This window comes from Sminthopsis crassicaudata, chromosome 3, assembly GCF_048593235.1.
Source record: "Sminthopsis crassicaudata isolate SCR6 chromosome 3, ASM4859323v1, whole genome shotgun sequence".
Classification (NCBI taxonomy): domain Eukaryota; kingdom Metazoa; phylum Chordata; class Mammalia; order Dasyuromorphia; family Dasyuridae; genus Sminthopsis; species Sminthopsis crassicaudata.
The window spans coordinates 610668746-610689801 of NC_133619.1; the positions used below are offsets into that span (position 1 = coordinate 610668746).

Sequence of the window (21056 nt, forward strand, 5' to 3'; positions counted from 1 at the left end):
TTTCCTCCTCCTCCACAGGTGTGCTGCTCATCATTTCTTACAGAACAATAATAATCCATCACCTCCATATACTACAACTTATTCTGCCATTTTTTAGTTGATGGGCATCCACTCAATTTCTAATTCCTTGCTACCACAAAAAAGCTGCTACAAATATTTTTTGCAATGTGGGTTCTTTCTTCTCATTTATGATCTCTTTGGGATATATTTCTGGATCAAAGGATATATGCATTAACAACTCTACCAGCAATGGATTAGTTTTCTAGTTTTCCCACATTCCTTCTAATATTTATCATTATCTTCCAAACAATTATCATGGTCCTCTTAGTGAATCTGATAAGTCTGTAAGATGGTACCTTAAAGTTGTTTTAATTTGCATTTCTCTAAATCAGTAGTGATTTAGAGCATTTTTTCATTTGACTATAGATGACTTTAATTTCTTTATCTGAGATGCTCCTCATTTCTTATTGCACAAAAGTATTTTATTACATTCATATAGCACAGCTTGTTCAGCCATTCCACGGTTGGTGGACATCCCTTTGGTATCTAATTTTGTACCACTACAAAAATAACTTCTATAAATACTTTTGTGCATGTAGTTCCCTTTCCTTTTTGTTATGTTCTCTTTGGGATACAGACCAAATAGTGGTATTGATGGGATGGATCAAAGGGTATGCACAGTTTTAGAACTCTTTGGGTATAGTTCCAAATTGCTCTCCAGAATGACTGGATCATTTTATAACTCTACAAACAGCATATTAGTATCTCAGTTTTCCCACGTCCCTTATCATTTTCCTTTTCTGTTATTTAGCTAATCTGATAGGTATGAGGTGATACCTTAGAATTATTTCAATTTGCATTTCTCTTAGAACATTTATTTATATGCTTATATATAGCTTTGATTTCTTCACCTAAAAACTGTCTGTTCATGTCCTTTGTCCATTTATCAGTTGGAGAGTGACTTGTATTCTTACCAATTTGACATAATATTCTATATATTTGAGAAATGAAGCCTTCATTAGAATTTCTTGCCATAAAGGTTTTGTTTTCTTCTAATATTGGTTGCCTTAATTTTGCTTGTGCAAAGCCTTATCTATCTATCTATCTATCTATCTATCTATCTATTTATTTGAGGCTGGGGTTAAGTGACTTGCCCAGGGTCACACAGCTAAGAAGTGTTAAGTGTCTGAGACCTGATTTGAACTCGGGTCCTCCTGAATTCAGGACTTGTGCTCTATCCACTGCGCCACCTAGCTGCCCCGCAAAGCCTTGTTTAAAAAATATATATTAAAATTATTTGTTTCACATTTCAAAATACTTGTTTGGTCATAAATTCTTCTCTTCTTTGTAGACCTGACAGATAAACCATTCCTTGTTTTTCTGAGAATGGGTTGTTCTTATAGAGCTTGTTCAGATTGGATCAGTGAGCTTTTAGTAAGGAAGTAGACCTTCCATTGCCTGATATTGTATTATAAGAAAAGACAGGATAAGACAGACAGAGGTTTTAAAATATTGGATTAGAGAGATGAGTTAGCTTTCTGCAGATAGCCTGAATTTACCCATAAGAGATGATGTTATATATAGAGGTTTGGATGAAGGTCACTTAGGATTCAGAGCTTTCAGGTGGAGAAGAATTAGAATATTCACTGTGGGAAGTGTCAATAATTTGTGAATAAAGAATTGACAACTATTGGTATGATTTTGTGGCCTGATTTGCAGTGGTGCTAGGGAAGTGGAAGGCAACCATTGGCTTTTCCAGGTTTAATAATTATCAGAGTTGGAACAGTGAGAAATCAGAGAGAAGTACTCAAGAGAGAGGAAAGTGCATTGTTAAGATACCTGAGTGTAGGTTCAATTTCATAAATGTGTTGTACACAGAAGGATCAGGATTTATTTCACAAGTAAAATGGTAGAGGAAGAAAAGGTTGATGAGTAATGAGGATATGGAAAGGAGAAGGGTTAGATTTGTAGGTGGAGCAATTTTAAACTTTAGCATCTTGGAGAATTGAACAATTCATAATGAGACTGAGATTTCAACTGTGAATGTTTGATTTTATTATTTTGGATACAGAGAGGAAGTCATAGAAAATTTAAAGACTTGAGAAACCAGAAGTGTTAACAATGTACATGATAGGAAAATTACTAGATAACACCAATCATCTTTGAAATTATCTTACTCTTATTTGCTGCTTTGAGTTACAAGTCACTAGAACATTTTATTTGCACATCTGTAAATGCTCTTGTGTATTAGATATGCATTAATAAATACATTTAAAATTCTTTTCCTAGTTTTTGAATGACAATCCTTCTTGATTCATGTGAAATTGTCATGTAAAATCCATTGTAATGTAATCCATGTTATGTAATATAAAATCCATTCATATATTATGCTTCAATTGTGTGCTCTGTACTTGTTGGCTATTCAAACAAGTCATTCCTTTAAAATATTCTTCTCTTACTCCATGAAGTCAAAAGATCTAAGTTCCCATCAATAATGAAAACTGTCAGTATGAGATTGCTTACTGGCAAAGTTAATCATTGTTCTCTGACAGATCCTGTCTGCGTGTGTGTGTGTGTGTGTGTGTGTGTGCGTGCGCGCGTGTGTTGGACAGAGGATACAATGAATAAAGTGTTGCACTTTGAGTTAGAAAGATCTGCCTTCAAATCTAGCCTTAGAACTTAGGTATGTGACCCTGGACAAGCTGCTGGATTGCTGTCTATCTGCCTTGGTTTCTTCAGCCGTAAAATAAGGGGCTTATATAATAGTACCTACCTCATAGGATTATTTTGAGTATTAAATGAGATAATATTAGTAAAACTCTTATCAAATTACTGGAATATGTTGTAGCCATTTAATAAAACTTTTATTTCCTGCCCATCCCTTTTTAGCCTGTATTCACAGTCTGTAGCTAAGGGAACCCATTTCTCAGGGATTTTTATGAATTTTCTTTCAGGAGAATTCAGGAAGTATTGTGGTCCATCAAAGGACCCAAGCTCCCACATTTTCTAAAATAAAAGTTCTGTATTTGTTTTGGAGTGCTTGACTTTCTTTATCTAACAAATGTCTTAACTAGAACCTCTGTGGTCCGGTCGTTTTTTACTGTTTCCAATATCTGTAATTGTCTTCTCCCCTCTAGCCAGTCATTGGTCAGTCAGCATTCATTTTGTGCCTATGATAGGCTCAAACAGCCACAAGCCTTTTTACCTAAGGAACGCAGACATTTCTGTTAACCCCAGCCTATGTCAAGCCACAGATGGCAGCATATTCTCAGGCCTCTTTTTGGGGGGTGCTGGTTCTGTCTGTTTACTTATTCATAGTTGTATATATTGTTTCCTGCTGATTTCTCTGTGGATCAGTTCATGTAATGAATCCATGACACTCATTTGTCTTCTTTTTCTTTTAGCATCACCATCTTTTCTTTCTCCAGTTGTCTCTATCCAAGAATATTTTTTAAAGGTCCAAATATCCCCATCTGCTTAACATGATTTCTTTATGACCTGAGTTCTGTCCTCTTCACACTTCACTCTTCTGATTGCCTTTCTTTGAGACACTGTCATTTCAGTGCTCTTCCTAAACTGTAGCAAATAGAATGAAACTTTCGATGTAGTTTGGCCAGTGCAGAATAAAGAAGTCATTATCTCATGTGCTTCTCTTAAGGCAGTTCAAGGTCATAATAAGATTTTTTTAGATGGGGAAAGGGGTTTGAGACGCCATAACATATTTTATAGGCAAACCACAGATTCTAATAAGATTATATAGCTTAGTGGGTGCTATTTGGAATAGTTAACTCATCAATTTTAAAACTTTTGATTCAGTTTTCTTTAAAAATAAGTTAAGTATATTATTTGAATAGTTATTTATTCAAAACGACTTTAAATTTTTCAGGTATTATTTTAAACTTGGAAATTACTACCTAAGTTTTTTTTAATTCCAAGACAGAGCACAGAAGAGATTATTAATTCAATATTGCATAGATTGATGAGACCATATCTTGCATGATTGTATACACATTGAGAGATATGCATTCATTTCAAGATAGTATGGTATTCTGTCACTGAGATACTTAGACTGAGAATATTCTCCTTACTCCCTTACAATCTCATATACAGAGTTCCTGCCATTAACTTTTTTACTACCCAGACTTTTCCTCTATGATTATCAAATTCCACTATTTTTTCTCTTTCACCTCTTTCTCTTCCAATCTCCATTAATAATAAATTCCCTACTCTCTAAGAGTAAACCATCTCCCTCCTGTCCCCATTTCTCATTTTCCCACCCTTATCCACTTGACCTCCATCCTTCCAGTGTGCCCAGCTCTAGTTCTGTCAGATTCTTCAACTTTCCTTTTCTTGAAAGTTCTCCTGGAAGCCCCAATTTCTTTTAAGCCTTAGCTTCTAAAGGAAGCAATTTCTTATCCTCATAGATGTAGTGTTCTCCCTTGTAAAGCTATCTTGCACATATTATAAAAAATAAATTTGTAGTTTTTTTGCTTTTACATTACCTGCAATTCTCACTATTTCCTTCTCTACCTCTTTTCTGAGACCTGTTGCATTAATGAATAAAAGTGGAAGAAAACAAAATTCAACAAAACTAACCAATAAAATGGAAAAGGCTATTTTTGCATGCTAAGGATAAAAGTGGAAGAAAATAAAATTCAACAAAACTAACCAGTAAAATGAAAAAGGCTACTTTTACATGCGGTTTTTCATTTGCATGACTCCCCACCTCTCTTTGGGAAACCTGTCTTTTCTTTGGGGGAGACTGAGTTGGTTATTACAATTTAATCCAATTTTGTTTTGTTATGTTGGTTTCCTTGTATTTTATGGCAGTTATTGTGTAGATTGTTTTCTTGGTTTTGCTTTCTTAGCCAAGTATCATGCTTCTCTGTTTTTGTTAGGTTAATCATTTCTTTTAATCCAGTCTTTTTAATCCAAGAATGTTCTGCTACATTCATATATACATATGTTTTTCCAACCATTGTTTAGTGCTTAGTCACTTACTTGATTTCCATTTCTGTTTATGTCAATATTTTGGTGTTTGTGAAGCTTTCCTTTTCAGAGTGATCTTCTTGGGTTGTCTACATGTAGCTCACAGTGGAATCTCTGGATCAAAGGCTTTTAAATCTTTTTACATATTTCTGAACTGCTTTCCAAAATGTTTAGAATGATTCACCCATCCACTGACAATTCAGTTGTGTTCTCTTTTTGTAGCCTCCCCAACACTTTTCTTTGCCAGTTTGCTATCTCAGGATTGTTTTGACTTGTATTTCACAATTATTTGTGATTTGTAGTATTCTTCTGTTTGCATTTGAAGCTCTTCACCACCTGACTACCTTTTCACCCATATTACATATTACATATCACTTATTTTTGTGAATCTAACAATATAGTCAAAATGATCTTCTTAATTGTCCTAATCAGTGAAGCTACAACTTTTGTGTCTCTGCTTTTGCCTTGGTTGTCTTTCCTTTCTGAAATATGTGTCTTCTTCATTTCCTGTCTTAGAAACCCTCTTTTTATTTGAGGCTATTTTAGATCTTTTAGATGGGACCTTTCCTTACCCTTCTTCTTCTCCTGTACATACAGAGGTTACCAACAATATCCTAAAAGACTAAAATTTTTAGGACATCTTGTATTTGCATATACCTGTATATTTACATTTACATAAAAACTATAACTCCTCTGTGATAACTAGGGGAAAAAAAAGAGTGGATGGTCAAATGAAGATACTCTTTAGACAGTCTGGGCACTGGGAACCCAAAATCGCTTCTAGATCTCTTATGGAAATAGTTGAATTTCTCTCAAAAGGAGACATCTCCTGCCCATAAGAGAGCTTTGCTTCCTAAGTAGCGGCCAGGGCTCTTCAGCCAGTCTTCCTTTATCCTGGTGGGAACAGAGGGACTGTGAGATGTGTACATGGCTGCTGCTCCTGAGTTAGTGGTTGTTACAGAGGGAGAGTGCCTCGCCAGGCCATGTGGAGGGAGACCTCACTGAGCTGGCATGAGCGTGAGAAAGGCCGGGGGTGACTCAGCTCCTTTCTGGACAGGCTCAGGAGCCTGAGTGTGCACTTTGCTGCTGATTCCTGGCAGAGCAGTGAGTGCCGAGGAGTCGCATTTCACAGCAGGCCTGGGGTTTGTTTCGCCAGCCTAGGCATGGGTCTGAAAATAACTGCTAGAAAAGTTTGTTTGCTTGCTAAATTCAGCACTGCAAGGGAGATTGTCAGTGCAGGAAGTGGTCACTGAGGGCTTCTCCCTTGAAGCTTTCTTTGAATGTATTAGTAGGCAGTTTTTGATAGAAGGTGAAAGGATTTAGAAAATAGAATCTTAGCGGGCCAGCACATACATTCCTTTTGAGCTGGAAATGCTGCCTGTGGAGTGCTATATTTGAATAACTTGGAAGGCCATTACTGAAGTGTTTATAAACGGACATTATCTGGGAGCTTCTGTGTCCTCTTCCCCCTAAGTTTTTTCAGCAAAAAATATTGATACTTAAAAAAATCTTGCCTTCGAATTTCATTGACTTTCTCTCATCTTCAGAGTTCTCCATATAACATAACGTCCATGTTAGGCAAATGGGGGCATGTCGGCCATTTCTGAAAACATACTTTCTTTGCAAGTGGATGGTTGGTTCACTGTACCACCAAATCCTCTGAAATCATATTGTTCTCTGAGTTGGAACCTATTTTACTGAAATTATTGGGGCCATTGTATGATGAATTCTCTTTATTTTTCTCTGTCAGTTCATAGAGGTCTTCTCAAGTTTTTATTTTTGTATTTTTTATGGCAAAAAAATTTCACAACATTCATGTACCACAATTTGTTCAGCTGTTCCCTAATTGGTAGGAGGATTTTTTTTCTAATTATTTTTTTCTGTCAGAAATTTTTTGCTACAATATGGAAGTATTTGAGGGAGTACCTGATTAAACCTATTTACTTAGAAATCTCTCCACTGGGCATATATTACAGAGAGGTATAAAAAAATGGAAGGAAAGGTCTCCTATGCACTAATATGCACAGCAGTACTTTCTTTCCCTCCCTCCCTCCCTCCCTCCTTTCCTTCCTTCCTTCCTTCCTTCCTTCCTTCCTTCCTTCCTTCCTTCCTTCCTTCCTTCCTTCCTTCCTTCCTTCCTTCCTTCCTTCCTTCCTTCCTCCCTTCCTCCCTTCCTCCCTTCCTCCCTCCCTCCCTCCCTCCCTCCCTCCCTCCCTCCCTCCCTCCCTCCCTCCCTCCCTCCCTCCCTTCCTTCCTTCCTTCCTTCCTTCCTTCCTTCCTTCCTTCCTCCCTCCCTCCCTCCCTCCCTCCCTCCCTCCTTCCTTCCTTCCTTCCTTCCTTCCTTCCTTCCTTCCTTCCTTCCTTCCTTCCTTCCTTCCTTCCTCCCTCCCTCCCTCCCTCCCTCCCTCCCTCCCTCCCTCCCTCCCTCCCTCCTTCCTTCCTTCCTTCCTTCCTTCCTTCCTTCCTTCCTTCCTTCCTTCCTTCCTTCCTTCCTTCCTTCCTTCCTTCCTTCCTTCCTTCCTTCCTTCCTTCCTTCCTTCCTTCCTTCCTTCCTTCCTTCCTTCCTTCCTTCCTTCCTTCCTTCCTTCCTTCCTCCCTCCCTCCCTCCCTCCCTCCTTCCTCCCTCCCTCCCTCCCTCCCTTCCTTCCTTCCTTCCTCCCTTCCTTCCTTCCTCCCTTCCTCCCTTCCTTCCTTCCTCCCTTCCTCCCTTCCTCCCTTCCTCCCTTCCTCCCTTCCTCCCTTCCTCCCTTCCTCCCTCCCTTCCTCCCTTCCTCCCTTCCTCCCTTCCTCCCTTCCTTCTTCCCTCCCTCCCTCCCTCCCTCCCTTCCTTCCTCCCTCCCTGGTGCTAACAGATTATTAAAGCAAGCAAATTCCCATTAACTGGGGAATAATTGAACAAATGGTGAATGAGTGAATGAATAGAGCATTAATTATGTGGTTAACTGTGTGCAAAGCCTTGTGCTAAGCTGTGGGGATATATGCAGAAAAGTAAGACGACCTCTCTGCTGTCCAGGAGCTCAACATTCTAATGGGTGAGACAACACATAGGGAAGTTTCAGCTGCAGGTCAAATGGAAAAGCTCCATGTATATATGATGTACTGTCTTGCCATATACTGTGCTAAGTGCTGCACAATTATTATCTCATTTGCTCCTCATGACAACCTTGGGAAGTAGGTGCTGCTGTGACCCCCATTTTACAGATAAGGAAACTCTGGCTGACTGTGATTTGTCTAGGAGCACACAGCAGCTCAGGGTCCACGAATAGATTTGAAGAACCCTGATATTCTTTGCTCCAGGCCTGGCCCTCTTCTCCTTCTGCCTTGCCTGCTCTTTAGGGTGTGGTGGCAAAGCAGGTGTCAACAGCCCTTCTTTAATGTTATTTCCACTAATCAAAGGATAACCATTCCTGATAGCAAATCCAGGGACATTACTCTCTGGATTGGCAGCTGCCTCATTCAGCCCACTATTTCAGGAAGGCCCTGTTCCTGCTTCATTTTATTCTCTACTCCATCTCAACCTTCATCCCTCACATCATCTCCCTCCCTATCTCATTAGTTCTTCCTTCCATCTCTGTCTTTATATTTTCAAGGTCTAGACATAAATATTGATTTTTTTTTTCATTTAAGTCTTTCCCCTTTTAAAGTGTTTTATATTTTTATATATTCTTATATATTCCTTAAATATACCTTAATAGGTTGACTATTAGATATTTTATATTTCTCATAGTTATTTTGAATGCAATTTCTTTTTCTCTTTCTACTTGGTTTTTTATTTTTTATTTTTTGTGAATTCTGTTCAAGGGTAGCTAGATGGTACTGTAGATGGAGTGCTGGACTTGCAGTCAGGAAGACTCATCTTCCTGAGTTCAAATGTGGCCTCAGACATTTATGAGCTAAGTGACTCTGGGCTAGTCATTTAACCCTGTCTGCTTAAGTTTTCTCATCTGTAAAATGATCTGCAGAAGGAAATGGCAAACCACTCCAGGTATCTCTGCTAAGAAAGCTCCAAATGGGGTCATGAAGAGTTAGATGAGTAAAATGACTGAACGACAAATTTTCTGTCCTGCAGCTTTACTGGAGTGATTATTTATATAGATTATTTTTGGTATCATAGGATTTCTAGAATTCTCTTGTCAGTTATTGAATATATTTTCTGCAAATATGCATTAGTTTGCTTCCCTTTTGCATTTGCCTTTTTCTTCAATTTTTTTTTCTCATTGCCATTGCTTAGTAGTATTTCTCAAATTATTTTAGGTAATAGTTGTGACAAGGCATATCCATGTTGTATTTTTTAAAAATCATAATGGAAAGGCTTTTTCTAGTGTCTTACGTTATAGTGTTAGCTTGTGGCTTTAAGTAGATACTGCTTATTTTATTAAAGAAAGATTTATTTTTTTGTATTTTTATGTCCTTAATATAAATGCCTGAATAAACTGGCAAAAGGCTTTCTCTACTTCTCCTGAATCTGTACAAAGCTTTTCTGTAGCACTGCCTTCAGGCAGGGCAAGAGTCAGCACCCTTTCACTTTGAGGTGTTAATAAAAACTGAAGATGAAGAGGATTCCGTCTGGTAATTTGTGTTGCTTCACCCTATTCCTATGGCTTTAATCTCTGTCTACCCAGAAATCATGAGGCCTCTCGTATGTACTTCTTTATGGGTTTGGCTTGGGACCAGAGCCTAGGGAAGCTGGCCTGTGTCCAGTAATGTGATGGGGTTCCTTGTCTGGGGTGCAGTGGGCCCTGATGGTCTAGTCTTCGGGACCTTTGGAGAACCACTGCTTGGTGATTTGGGTTGAACATAGGCCTGAAATAGTTTCATAAAGGCTACTAGAAAGGCTTCTTGTTTGGGGGGAATGAGGAATTTAACTTGAAGTTGCACAGAATTGGAAATGGTTTTTTGTTCCTGTAGGCAGTTGATATATTCTTCAGGTAAATGGTTCTTGGCAGTATAAATGAAATGAGAGAAAGATACAACATGGAACAGTTGGTGCTGTCTGAACATGAATGAGCTCAGTTCTCTGACCACAGCTTCTTCCTGAACTGATAATGATGCTTCCACAGGGATGGGAAGAAAAGTGGCTTTCCTGCCTGTTTATCTAGATCGGAGCAAAAAACGAATTGTAGTACTTGGTACCTAGCTGTGGTCTCATGTGCAGATTGGAAAATTGTCAGGAGACTTTGTTGACAGTCTGCTGAGTTAGTGTCTCAATGGCCAAAACTGGCTTTGGGGCCAAAATCTACTCCATCCTCTGTGGGTAAAAGAGAATACAGGCAACACTCACTACAGGCAATTAATAATAAATCAACATAGTTCAAAACATGTTATCAGTGTAATGCAACAAAGCACTAAATCAAAAAAAAATCTTTTATTTTTATACAGGATGCTTCTACATGTAGGGATGAATAAAAACAAACATGATCTGGCCTGTCAAACTGAGGGAATCTTTTGGTTTGTTTGTGAAACTGGATGATTAACGTGTATTCTTTGATCTGTAACAATATTTTTGACAGGCAGTTAAAGACTATCTTTTCTTCAGTAAAGATATTGAGAATATGCCTAATTCAAAAATTCTGTGTTTTTCTTCTTTAGGTATAGTCTTTCCTTTTCTTTTCCTTTCCTTTTCTTTTCTTTTTTATTTAGATTTTATTTTTTTATAATAATAACTTTTTATTTTTCAAAATATATGCAAAGATAATTTTCAACATACAATCCTGTGTTCCAAGTTTTTCTTTCTCCCTCTTCTTTTCCCCCTTCCCTAGACAACAAGTAATCCAGTGAAGATTAAACATGTGCAATTCTTCTAAACATATTTTCACATTTATCATTCTGTGCAAGAAAAATCAGATCAAAAAGGGGGAAAAATGAGAAAGAAAAAAACAAACAGCAACAAAAAAAAGGTGAAAATACTATGTTATGATCTACATTCAATCCCCATAATTCTGCCTCTGGATGCAGATGGCTGTCTCCATCACAAGTCTCCTGGAATTGGCCTGTCTTTCTAACCTCTATATTGCTGGAGACATTTGTACCCATTTACTTGTCAGGATGTGGAGTTTTGAAGCTCTGTTTTGGGAGTTGGTAAAAAGAGTAGTGAAGTACAAGAAAGCGGTTTTTAATTATTTTATCCAAAGTAGATCGATCATTCAGCCTATGGAGAAGCATAGATTTACTGAATCACAATTTTTTTTTTTTTGAGGGGGGGTCCATAGAGTCTTATCTAGTCCTGCCTATATCATATAAAGAATCCCTCTATAACATCTAGTCTTTTTTTACTTGAAGACCTCCAGTGAAGAGGAGCCCACTGATGACAAGAGTAGGCATTTTTTTAATGTTCAACTGAAGTTCCAATGACCAGAAAATTCTTGCACCTTGCTTTTGAGGATTTACATTCTTGGGCCTGGGAGCAACCATATATAGATGCTGGTCAAGTAAATACAAAATAAATAACAATGAATGTTTTCAGGAAGCACTTACAACTGGGGATAATGAGAAAGGCCTTTTACATGGTTTTAAAAGTTGTTTTTATTTTGAACTTGACAAGTAGGGCCATTTCCACATAAAAAGAGCAGAAAAGAAGATAGTACCTGAAATTGTGAATCTTCTACAAAAGAACAATTAATTTGGTGGAACAAAACCAATCTAGAACCTGAAGGGAAATAATAATTTTACAAAATAGGGTTAGAGGGCTTAATGACACAGAGATAGAGTACCAGCCCTGAAGTCAGGAGGACCTACATTAAAATCTGGCTTGAGATACCTAACACTCACTAGATGTGTGACTCTGGGCAAGTCACTTAACCCCAATTGCCTCGCCATCCCCCATTCTTTTCCAAAAGAAGGTTTAGAGAGACAATCTCCAGGACTATTTGGCTTTAGTTAAAAAAGGAAGAAAGTAGTTCAGTGGAACGGACTATATAAAGAAGAATCAGAAATAAGTGAATTTGAAAAATCCCCAAATAGCAATTAAGTAAGGAAGAGCTCCATTTTTGAAAAGAATTTCTGGGAAATTTTCCTAAGTCTGCCAAAATTTAGTCTGAATTAGTTCAACAAGCATTTTGTTTTGGTTCTATTGTGTTCCAGGTGAAGGAAATACAAAGAGACTTAAATGATCCTTAAGCCCACAGTTTTTGTGGAGGAGGAGATAATATATATATATATATATATATATATATATATATATATATATATATATATATATATATATATATATATATATATGTATATATATATATATATATATATGTATATATATATATATATGTATATGTATATATATACATATATGTATATATATATGCATAAACATATACAGAATAAGTACACATTAAAATAAACATAGGTAGTTTGGGAAGAATGGAGCAAACACTTGGGCCAAGTAGGTATGTTTGGGGAAATGTTGAGTATGGTGTTTGAACTGCAGATTGAAGAAAGACAAAGATTCAGGTTGACATTCAGATAATAAGATAGTGTATTTCAAGTCCAGGGGACAGGCAGCCCTAGACTGGGTACAAAAGCACCCAACTGGTAGGTGAATACATCATGTGATGAGATTGCCGATTCTTCTGGACTGCGCAGTATGTGAGAAGAATAACGTATGAATACGTTGGAAGCTAGACTATAACTTGGTTGTAAAGACCTTAGAAAGCCCAAAAGAGAAGTTTATATTTTGTTTTGTGTTCAATAAAATGTAATTGGAGTTTATGGACTAGGGGAATGATGTGGCCAAATGTAACAGCTGGGTGTACGATGAAGTGAGAGGAGGGCTGAGGCAAGGAAACCTAGTAGGAGCCCATTTCAACTGTCTAGACAGGAGGAGATAACATTGCTTTATTTGTGAAGATACAGGGTTACATAGAGAGATGTTTATTGTCAAGGCACAGTAGTGTTCTAGTGGACTTTTCACTTTCCCTCCCCACACATAAACAGCTCCCAGTTAGTATCAGTATAAGCCAGATTTGAACTCAGAATTCTGACTCTTCAACCCAGTCTTGTAGCCCCAGCACCACCTAACTGCCAAGGGCAAGGTGGAGAACTAGGAAAAGGCCATAGAGACTATAAGAGAGACTTTCAGGTGAATGATGTCAGAAGACAGCTGCAAAAGGAAAGGTTTAGGTGGGACAGGAGAGGAAATCTAAGCAACATGTTTAGGTAGCTTTTGGGGGGAGTTTAGCTCAGAAAAGATGGTAAAGTATACAATAATATCTTGAAGGGATGGCAAGGTCTAGTGAAAGTGCTTTTTTCCCCCAGTTTCTTTTCAAGCACATGAGAAAGACTTTGGTTCTTTCCCAAATGCCTTTAATGTACCTATCTCTAAGAAAAAAAAATGAAGATTGAGGGAAGGGGACAATGGAGAATCCCTTTTGCTGGAAAAGATAGTAAAGGATGGGCTTAAGGACACATGTAGAGGAGTGGACCTTGATGAGAAGAAACTTCCTATCAAAGATTGGAGGAAAGGAGAAGAGAATGGAGTTTCAAATGAACTGAAGGGAAGGAGGGAAAGCAAACAATCTTGATTTTTTTCAGAAAAGGAAGAGGCAAGATCCTCAGTTGAGGGTAAGTTATGGGATGCTAGAAGAAATTTTAAAAAAAGGTTTTCAATTTGTCTCTGTTGGGAGTGAAATGGGACATTAATTTTTTTTTTAATTTTTTTTTTATTCATTTTTCCAAATTATCCCCTCCCTCCCTCCACTCCCCTCCCCCCCCCCCCCATGGCAGGTAATCCCATACATTTTACATGTGTTACAATATAACCTAGATACAATATATGTGTGTAAATCCGATTTTCTTGTTGCACATTAATTATTAGCTTCCAAAGGTATAAGTAACCTGAGTAGGTAGACAGTAGTGCTAACAATTTACATTCACTTCCCAGTGTTCCTTCTCTGGTGTAGCTGTTTCTGTCCATCATTGATCAACTGGAAGTGAGTTGGCTTTTCTTTATGTTGAAGATTTCCACTTCCATCAGAATACATCCTCATACAGTATTGTTGTTGAAGTGTATAGTGATCTTCTGGTTCTGCTCATTTCACTCAGCAACAGTTGATTTAAGTCTCTTCAAGCCTCTCTGTATTCCTCCTGCTGGTCATTTCTTACAGAGCAATAATATTCCATAACCTTCATATACCACAATTTACCCAACCATTCTCCAATTGATGGACATCCATTCATCTTCCAGTTTCTAGCTACAACAAAAAGAGCTGCCACAAACATTTTGGCATATTCAGGTCCCTTTCCACTCTTTAGTATTTCTTTGGGATATAATCCCAATAACAGCAATGCTGGGTCAAAGGGTATGCACAGTTTGATAACTTTTTGGGCATAGTTCCAATTTGCTCTCCAGAATGGTTGGATTCTTTCACAACTCCACCAACAATGTATCAGTGTCCCAGTTTTCCCAAAGCCCCTCCAACATTCATCATTATTTGTTCCTGTCATTTTAGCCAATCTGACAGGTGTGTAATGATATCTCAGAGTTGTCTTAATTTGCATTTCTCTGATCAGTAGTGATTTGGAACACTCTTTCATATGAGTGGAAATAGTTTCAATTTCATCATCTGAGAATTGTCTGTTCATATCCCTTGACCATTTATCAATTGGAGAATGGTTTGGTTTCCTATAAATCAGGGTCAGTTCTCTATATATTTTGGAGATGAGACCTTTGTCAGAACCTTTCCTTTTAAAAATATTTTCAATGGGACATTAATTAAAGGAGGAAGGACGCATACTTTACTGCATAGAGAACCCAGGTGTAAAATCAATTGATGTTAAGTTGTAATATATCCAGTTAACATGGTTGTGTGAGATATGTTCCACCTTTTAATAGCATGTGAATAGGAGCAATAAAATAGGGAGTGGGAATAATCTAGTCCTGGTTTTTTATATAGGACAGGTTGTTGATATATAGCTCAAGGGATCCCAGTTGATAGGATAGCATAGAGTTAAAATGGTTATGAGACAGAGCTTGAGAAATAAGAAAAGTTAACATTAGGGATAATCCCTGAGAAAATGCAAATTATGAAGAGATTGAAGGAATAGATGAGTACAAGCCATATAAGTTTAGGATTGATAAGACATATGGAAAAATTGAATGTGGTAGAATATTCCAGATCACTAATAGAGAAAGAGAAAGTAAAATAGCTCTGAGATTTCACATTGAAATCTTCATGGTTTTCCTTGCTGTGTGACCCTGGGCAAGTCACTTAACCCCAGCCTTAGGGGAAAAAAAAAAAAAGAAAGAAAAAAGAAATCTTCATGGTTTCCTATATGCCTCCAAGTCTTCAACTCACTTATTTCCAAGTCCTTCATTGTCAGTTGACCAGAATTCATTAAGTTCTTAATAGTTACAAGGTTCTGCCTGGCTCCTGTTTCTGAAGTCTTATTTCATGTACTCTGTTCTAGCTGTTTTCTCTACAGAGTATCACCTCACTAATCTCTATACCTTTTCTTTGAAAAATTTATTTTATTTTATACTATGCATGAGTCTTAAAAGTAAGATTTAAAATAAAAAATATCCCTTTTAAATCCTGAATATTTAACACATTTAAAAAGATAAATATTCCTTTTTATTCCCTGAAACAGTAGTAATCATTCACATTCCTATTTCATCAAGACAGTGCATTGTAATAATTTACACTGTACATTTTTATTTCAGTTTTAATTGAGAGGATTATTATAGAAATAAGTTATGATGAAATAAATTTGGTTTATCATGCCATAAATATCTTTTATGGGTTTGTTTGGAATTTTATAAAACTGATCTGGTTGTCTTCATCTCTTATAAAATTGAGCAAGTGAAAAAAAAAACACCTCCTCCCCCCCAATAATTCTTCTCCCCCTGCCAAATCCCCACATTGGTCATATCTGAAAATGTATGCCTCTTTCTATATTTTAGATTTGTCACCTCTCTTTTGGGAGATAAGTGAAATATTTGGTCTTCATTTTCTTGAACTCATGATTTTTCAATGCATTGATCAGAAATCTTTAAAGGTTATTCTTTATGTGGTATAATTATATAAATTGCTCTAGTTCTGCTCCCTTCACTCGGTATTAATTAGTTCATGGAGACCTTTTCTTCCTTGTTTCCTCTGAAATGGTCCATTTCATGATTTCTCATGATGCAGTGATATTATTTCATTCACATATGACAATATGTCTATCCAGTTCCTTTTAGTTTGCTTATGTTGGGCTAGTATCAAACAAACTTTTTTCTTTTAAAAACATATGCATCTTTCTTTCCTTCTTTCATCCTTCCAGAACAGGAGGCCTACTAGTGGTTGAGCTAAGTAAAAGCGTATGAATTTTTTTGATAACTTTCTGGATATAATTTCAAGTTCTAGAATAGCCAGACCAATTTATAATTTCACTATCAGAGCATCAGTGGGATTCCCCCTACCCCTTATCCCTTCTCCTCATTGTTAATTTTTCTTTTTGTTTTCTGCCAATCTGATGGTGTTAGGTAGAATCAAAATTACTTTAATTAACATTTCTCTAATTAGAAATTTAGACATGCTAGACAAATTATTTTAATAAAGATTTTAAATTTTTAAATATTTAACAGCTATTTTCAAATAATACAATTGTCCACTTTTTATTTTTTTGCACTTTATTTGTTTAATCATTACATTGTCTTTAATAAAATAGTAACACAAATGACCCATTTGGTATGGACCATTTCCATCTAATCTCTTGTGAGTTTTTTTTTTTTTTTTCATATTTTGTAGCTATTATTATAATTGAGGGGGAAAAAACAACAACTCAGCAATTTGATTGAAAGCTTAGAATTTAAGATAAGAGAAAAACAAAACAACCCCAGCTCTTAGGGCCTTTCAGTTCTAATCAAAGAAAATAAGGGGTGGGGGTGAGGTAGGATGGACACATATGGTCAGATAACACCATTGAGGGAGAGGCCAAGTGAGCCTCAGGTTGTTGCCAGGACACCTGGAAGTTCTGGGCAGTGAGGGAAAGATTGATGGTTAAGTGCTGTGGTTCTTAAGGTACAGACACATGGCCAATAATAAAGCCTTGGGGTGTTCCCACTTACCAGCTAGTACTTTCCTAGTCAAGGCAGCTAGAAAAGGTGCAGTGGATAATGTGGCCACTTTTGATCAGCAAGATCTGAGTTCAAATATAGCCTCGGATGCTTTGCAGCTGTGTGACCTTGGGTATGTCACTTCATCTCTGCTTGTAAAGTGGGGACAATAATAGCACTGATCTCACTGGGTTGCTGTGAGCATCTCCTTTATAAAGTGCTTAGTGTAGTGCCTGATATGGTTCAGTACTTAATGAATGCATGTTCCGTTCCTCTGTTCCTCCTTGAAATAATGAAATAGTGAAATAATTCCATGTCCACTCCAGAACCAGGCTTTGGAGGCCTACAGCCTAGTTGAATTGGGACAAGTGTATGGACAGCCTGGAGCTTTAGGGAATATTTTCTACGGAGCACAGATGATTCATTAATATTCTTAATTTGTTCTCTGTATCCTTTTTTATGATGTAGTTCATATAGAAGAGGACAAATCACAATGCTACTGAATTTTTGATATTTTGATATTTTGATATTATTGATATTTTTTACATTCTCATGGTTTCCCCAGTATTCCTTCTTTACCTCTCTCACTTGATATAAGATTATATTCATAAAGGGGAAAAATTAACAACTAATTAATATATTGAAAATGTTCAGAAATATATGCAGGGGTGTCCTCTATAGACTGTTCACTCCATGAAGTAGCCTTTCGAATTTCTTCTTTCAGGCCATTCTTGCGCTTTGTAAATTTGCTACATTCACTTTTAATTTTGGGATTCTGTGGTTGATCTTTCCCTTTATACTGTTGCTATTAATTGTGTATAATGTTCTCTTGATTCTGCTTATTTGTCATATAAAACTTCCTAGGCTTCTCTATGCAACTTTTTTTTTTTTTTTTTTTTACAGTACAGTAATATTCTATTACATTATGTGCCACAGTTTGCATACCTATTCCCCATTTGATTGACATGTATTTTACCTATTCCCCATTTGATTGACATGTATTTTGTTTCTAATTCTTTGTTATCATGAAAATTGCTTCTATAAATATTTTGACATATATGGGAGACTTCATCAGTGGTTTCCTTTGGGTTTGTATAAGTCCAGTAATGGGATCTTTGATTCACTGGATTTGTATAATTCCAAATTGTTCTTTTAAAACAATTGAACCATTTCACAGCTTTACCAATAGGGCAACAGTGTGCTTCTACAACAGCTCTACAGACATTGCCCCTTTATGGGTCATCTTCGAAGATTTTGAAGTGAAACTTAAGGGTTGTTTTGATTTGCTTTTTTTTTTACTATTAGTGATTTGCAGCATTCTGCCATGTGATTTTGAATGCTTTTCAAATCTTTTAAGAACTGTTTATTTCTTTTGAGCACTTGTCTGTTTGGAAATAGCTATTAGTCTTAAATATATTTATTGTTTATTTAGTTTGGATATCAAATCTTTATTAGAAAAAATTGATACAAAATTTTCCCCTTTGAACAGTCCCTGTTTTATCCTAGGTGCCTTAATTTCATTTGTGCAACTTTTCAAAGGTCTCTTTTACCTTTTTTTAATAGCTTCTATCCTTTGATTAAGAATATGTAGCTTATTAGGAAAAGTATAGGATCTGCTTCTCTTAAAATTTTTTTTCTAATCTGATTATTGATATTTAGGTAATATAGCCATTCAAAATATATTGTGAAATATTGTATAATGTATAAAGTATTGATCCAATTTCTGTTAGACAATTTTCCAGTTTTCCCAGCTGTTCTCAGGAAGTAGGAGCTATTTCCTAGGAAATTTATGTTCTGCTTTATGAAACATGGAGAATTGACTTTTGTTGTTTCTGAATATCCTTTGTTTTAACCTCTTCCATTTTTGTGGTAGTGAAGATTTGTAAAATTGTAAAATGAGTGTCCATACCTCTTCCCTTCCTCCCTCTCTTCCTTCTGCTTTTGGGGTTAAGTGACTTGTCAAGGATCACACAGCTGGGAAGTGTTAAGTGTTTGAGAACTCAGGTCCTTCTGACTTTAGGGCTGGGGCTCTCTATTCACTGTACCACTTAGCTGCCCCTTTTTATTTCTTTAAGGAGTAATTTGTAAATGAATCTATGCATATCTCTTCTTTTGTATCTCAATCCCCAGATATTTTATTCATTTTGTAGTTTTTCTTTCTTGATTATTAATCTATCATATAATATATGTAAGTTACATGTCATTTTATTTTTGATGATTTATGTTTATAGTCTAATTTTACTGACACTTGTAATAATAACATTAGTGTCTTTGCTAATTCTGTAGTTTTTTCCAACTTATCAACAAGTAAGAATAGTATTATTTCTTTTTCATCTATCTTTATGCCTTTGTCTTATTGCTGTTGCTAGCATTTCCAGAACTATATCAAGTAATAGTGGGGAAATTAGACATCTTTGCTTCATTGTCATTTTTATTGGGAAAGCTTCTCTCATATCCTTTTTGTATATGATGCTTGCTTTTGTTTTAAAATGGATGCTTTTATGATATTAAAAAGGTCTCTCTATGCCTCTTATTTGTAGTATCTTTAATATGGAGCAAATCCTGTACTGTCAGACCTTTTCTGCATTCATTGAGATGATCGTGTGATTCTAGATTTTGAAAAAAAATAAGATTAATTATCTTGATTGTTTTCCTAATGCTGAACTATCCTTGCAGCCTTGGTTTAAATCCCACTTGATTATAATGTATGATTCTCTGGCTAGAACACTGTATTGTGTTTGGATTTTATTCAGTTTTTTGAGCCAATCAAAATTAATTAATGATATTGCCTATTATTTTCCTTCTGTTTTGTCTTTCCTTGGTTCAGGTATTAGGATTAAATTTTGTAATAAAGAGATTCTAGTACAGAGTGGTTTTCAATTTTTGAGAATAATTAAGTATTGGTCCTCATTTTTCTTTAAAAGTTTGATATGGTTATTTTATGAATTCATCAGGAGAAGTTGTTTTTGTTTTTGTTTTGTTAGTTACTCTACAGCTATATCTTTCCTTTGCTGAGATTGTTATTTAAGATCTTTATAACTGAACTTCTAATAATTAGGATATTATATATTATTTCTTTTGAGTTTACATTTTGTTAGCATAGAACTATACATATTATGTTCTATTTTTATACTATTTTTTGATTTCTTCTTTCTCACTTGCTGTTTTATTGATTTGTCCTTTCCATTTTAATCAGATTAACTAAAGGCCTTATCAGTTTCATTAAGTCCTTTCAGATAACTAGTTTTTAGCTTTATGTTTTTGTTTCTATTTATCTATGTCTCCTCTAATGTTTAATATCTCCTCTTTTGTGCTTATTTTAGGTTTAGTTGTTGGCTCTCTAATTTTTTAAATATATATTCAGTTCATTAATCCTCTTTTTTTTTCTATTTTGTTTTAATATATGTTTGTAGAGATATGATTTTTCCCCTGAGGACTCCTTTAACTGCATCCCAGAAATTTTGGTATGTTTTTTAATCATTATCAATTTTTTTCATAAAATTATTGGTTTTTTTGATTTATTCTTTGACTTATTCATTATTTAGGATGTTCTTGTTAAATCTCCATTCAAGTCTGTGATTTTTGTTTGTGATCCCTTTAACCAATTACTGGCTTTCTTCTGTTATGGTTTTTATAAATGTATTATTAACTGTTTTTGTCTCTTTACATTTCTTTAAAACATCTTTGTTTATTAATATATGGTCAGTTTTTGTAAAAAGTCATTTTGTGCTGAAGAATGTGTATATTCTTGTTTTGTCTCGTTTAGAAATCTTATGTCTTTTAACTCTAATTTGCCAGGAATTTATTCAATTCTGTATTTTCCCTTTTGTTTATCTTTCCGTTAGACTTGTCTAAAATCTTGAGAGGAATATTGAAGTCTCCTGTCACCATTATGTTATTATTCATGTGTTTTTACTACTCAATTAATGTTTATTTTATGAATTTGGATGTGAAGGCATTTGCAGTATATAAGTTTACTATTGCTATTGGTTTGTTCCCTATAGTTCCTTTCAGCACAATGTAGTTTACTATTTATTCC

The 21056-nt window shown here is 35.8% G+C and overlaps 1 protein-coding gene across 23 annotated transcripts in view; it reads left to right on the top strand.

Annotated features, from left to right (window-relative positions):
* Window positions 1-21056, top strand: part of EIF4G3 (eukaryotic translation initiation factor 4 gamma 3) — a 377578-nt gene that overhangs the window by 143109 nt on the left and 213413 nt on the right. For 14 of the 23 annotated variants that reach the window (XM_074305978.1, XM_074305980.1, XM_074305975.1 and 11 more), the window contains one exon: window positions 20431-20481. The exons of the other annotated variants lie outside the window; for them this stretch is intronic. The gene's annotated coding sequence lies outside the window, so the exon portion shown is untranslated. The remainder of the gene's footprint in view (window positions 1-20430; window positions 20482-21056) is intronic. 23 annotated transcript variants of the gene reach the window in all.